We start from the raw sequence: 4024 nt of genomic DNA on the forward strand, positions 1-4024 counted from the left end.
CTTTCGGTTTTTGCTAATACTACTCCGTATTAAGCAGCCAACTTTCAAAAAAACAAGAATTTGTAGCGCTTAGGCGTCACAACAACCGACATACTTCAAGATCCGTGCAATAGTATGTTTCATTAATTACGATATATACTCCGTCAAAAATTATGATAATGAATACCTTTTTGCTTATATGAACGCAAATTGCTAGATCACATATTTACAACTTTTTTTGCTAACCACAAGAATCAGCCAATGGTTGAATAGTCAAGAGCTGTAGCAAATAGGACACTGTTTCACAGTGTAGCAAGTAGCCCGTCTGGGCTTGCCTGGGTCCTAGCTAAATCCTGGCACCGTCACTGGTTAAGAGGATGGTGTCTCACCGATATTTCCGTTTATAAATAGATTGATTACCATGATCCAAGCATTTTTGTGTCAGCTACAGTGAAAATTGTCAATAAATGTACATTCTCCTTTATTAGTTGAATACAAGGGTACAATCCATCGATACTCTAAAAGCTTTGACTACATGGACTTCATAAAAGTTTTGCTACTGCCTTGTTTGTCTACTTATTTTCTTAAATATGAGTTGATTTTAAAGACCATTTGAGTTTTGCTTTGTGATTTACACTGGGCAATACTATTTTACGCAGAAAAAGAAAAAGATCGATGGAGATTCAAGTCTCTGAACATATTAACATGTTTTTCTTCCAATAGGATGATCGCCACGTGCTCCATTTTTACAAATTGGATACTTAAAAAATCGAGCCAAATATCCTATATTAATGTCGACAAACCCTTGCTAGGTTATCCTAAAAAAAACTACACACATGCCCTTGTGAAATTGGGTGTTGTTTACTTCATGCACTTGTCGGTGCCGTGCCAGAGTGAAGCTCGATGTCACATATGCACCTCTGAAACACCATCAGAGTCATGCTAACATTGACGCATCAACCAGGAATTCACCGATCGAAGTAAGAAGATGTTGGCGATAACAATTTGGAAAATAGATCGTTGTCCCGAAGAAGGCGAAGAAGAGGGTTGGACAACATCTAAAATCTAACTAGAGAGATCCGATGAGACATAACCTCATAAGCTCCCCGACGACAGCAAAATTGGCGAACGTTGCGGACCAAAGGAGTTACATAACCAAGACACGAAGCGACATCGTCTACTCTAGCGAAAGACATTTGATCGAAGACCACCCTTCACACGAAGGGGGAATTTGACAATTTGCCACCCCTTACTTGGCACATTGACGATTTTCCACTTTTTATTTTGTATTTGATCTGGTGACACTCTTTACCTAGGTGTTTGATATTTTGCCCTCTGTCAAATGGGTCCCACAAAAAATGACGAACTTGCCCTTACCTCTCGATTGACCAGGAACAGAGGAGCTGTCGGTCGTTCTCATCCCCTCTCTCGCACGCAGGGTCGAACGCAGGTGACGACGGCGGCTACTGGATGGCGGCGGCGGCCCTGGTGAGTCCCTCTCTCTCGCTCCCTCCCTCTTTCCCCTCCCTCTCTCGCGCTCATCTCCTCGGCGGCGCCCCTAGGGTTAGGGTAACAAGCAAGCGGAGCGGTGGCGGCGGCCGGTCAGAGCCTCGCCGCTACTCGCCGGCTCGCGACGCCCCGCACAGCCCCCGGCTCGCCCGCGCATCGACGGCCGCCGCTGCACCTGGAATTCGCGGATTCTCAGGTTCATGCTTCTGCCGTGGCCGCTATGTGCTGCTGCTGTCCATCTGCGCACATACATAAGCCCAGGCGAAGACATCAGCACACAAACTCTTGCTGTACATGCAGTGCTCATACATCACAAGAATCTACATAGTCCTTTTTATCTCCTTGTCCTTTTGATCTGAGGCGGCCTTGGGGGAGCGCAGTAGGAAGATGTAAGCGCAATGATGTACACTGTCAGGTAGAGCGACCCTGGCATCAGGTCGAACTTGTTGTGCACTTCCAAGATCCAGTCCACTAGTTTGCCCCTCATCTTGGCATTGATCTCCACCTGTGAGTCCATGTAGTCGTTGTTGCTGTTCAGGCATTGATCTCCGCTGCTATGTGCTGCTGCTGTGTATTGCTTCTATTGCCGCCGCTGCTTACTTGCTGCTGTACATATCATGATTTTTGCTTGATTTTTTGCTGTTACAGACCACATAACTCAGATGAGCTAGGTGTTGAAGACTCCTGAACCGGAGAGAGGTGATCACTACGACGGCTTCGACTTTCCTCCTTTGTTTGTTCCCAAGCCGAGGTGAGAAAGCAAAGTAGCTTCTTTTTGGTGCTCATTGTCCAGTACATTAGCGAATACACACTAACTCCATAGTATGTTGCTCCTTATTGGTCATTGTCGAGTAGGCCGCCTCCTCTGCTGCTGGTCTTCACATTAACTATTAGAGTAGCTCGTTATGTCTACAAGCTTGACGATGGAAGCGAGCAAGTTGTTGCCTTCGGCATTGGCTGATGAGGTAACACATGCAGCACCACAACTTGATGTGGCTGTCACTCCAACAAGGCACATGATCACTATGCCAGCGAGTCTCCAAGGACGTCCCAATCCAGTGACAAGAAGGATGTTGGCCATGGCATAGGCTGATGAGGCGTCGCAGAAACCTACCCCAACCGTGGAGGACACCATGATAGCATATGACATGGCCTCAAGCTCAAAAGCTAGAATGTCGACCCCGAAGAGAAGGAAGTACTAGTGTTGTGCTTGATCTTCTCTATAGTTTTGGTTGTAATATGACAAACTTAGCATCCTTTACTTTGGATGTAACATGCCAGCAGCTATTGTTTGTAACATGGCAACTACTATGGCCTTGTGCTTTTGTTTGTAAAACATGACAGCAATTATGGCCTTATGGTAGATGGTATATAAACATGTTAAATGCTTTATTTCGCTATATTGTCTTCATATTCTGTCCTGGTGTATGAATATGTCCATCTGAAAATATATGTTTGAATTTGGATGTTGTGCGCATACATGTCTTCAAAAGTGAAAAAACAGCCAAAATGCTGTCCAAATTGATCCAAAATGCTGCCCAAATTTTGAACAATTTTTTTGAACCACCTAGAAAAATTTCAAAGAATTACAGAAAATCATTCATATATGTGTGACTAATCTGGAAAAGTTCCATGCAATTTCGATCATCGGTTCAACGGCAAAATGCATTTTAACTTTGAGTTTAACTAGTTTAATCATATTTTGGCCGAAATTTGAAAGTTGTCAGAAAAGTTTCAAATAATTTCAAAAAATCATTCATATATGTACGACTAGTCTGGGAAAGTTTCATGCAATTTGGATCATTGGTTCAACGGCAAAATGCATTTTGGACTTTGAGCTTAACTAGTTTGACCATCTTTTGACCGAAATTTAAAAGTTGTCAGAAAAAATTCAAAAAATTACAGTAAATCATTCATATGTGTGTGACTAATCTGGGAAGGTTTCACGCAATTTGGATCATTGGTTCAACGGCTCTATGCATTTCAGTTTTGACCTTATGGAGATGTATAATGGAGCTCATGGGAGCAGCAGGGGCAGCCCGCGTACGTGAGGCAGCAGGAGGAGTCGGGGAAGCTTTTGAGGCAGCAGAGGGCGAAGGCCGCAGGGCAGCAGCAAGGCCCGGCGGGGGAGCAGCAGGGTACACCGGCGGCGGCTGTGGTTATGTGCAGGGGTTCATGCACTGATTTGGACGGGAATGGCTAAGGATGTGCTCTGTTTAGGTCAAACAGGTACAAGGGTACAATGGTCCTGTATTTCTTGTACTTAGTTTGTCTATTATTTTCATAAATTGTTTTTGTGTTGAAAAGTGGCAAAAGATCAAAGTCCAAAGAAATAAGTGTCATCAGATCAATTACAATGTAACTAGTGGCAAAATGTCAAAGTCCAAAGTAAAAGGTGGCAAAAAATCAAATCGCCCCACACGAAGACACTACCAGATCCACCACTCCATAAGAGCAACGACCAGACGACCCCCCTGCCCTCCTCTGTGCCACTAGTTTGGAACGCGTGGAACCCCGGAGGGGTCGTCTACTTCGA

At 44.4% G+C, this 4024-nt stretch overlaps 1 long non-coding RNA gene across 1 annotated transcript; it reads left to right on the forward strand.

Moving 5' to 3' along the window:
• Positions 1–1357: 1357 nt before the first annotated feature.
• LOC119303013 lies at positions 1358–2888 on the forward strand. The gene is made up of 3 exons (XR_005147808.1): positions 1358–1467; positions 2137–2239; positions 2344–2888. It is a non-coding gene; the product is annotated as an uncharacterized LOC119303013 (long non-coding RNA).
• Positions 2889–4024: the final 1136 nt, after the last annotated feature.

The sequence above is a fragment of the Triticum dicoccoides genome, chromosome 5A (assembly GCF_002162155.2).
Source record: "Triticum dicoccoides isolate Atlit2015 ecotype Zavitan chromosome 5A, WEW_v2.0, whole genome shotgun sequence".
Taxonomy (NCBI): Eukaryota; Viridiplantae; Streptophyta; class Magnoliopsida; order Poales; family Poaceae; genus Triticum; species Triticum dicoccoides.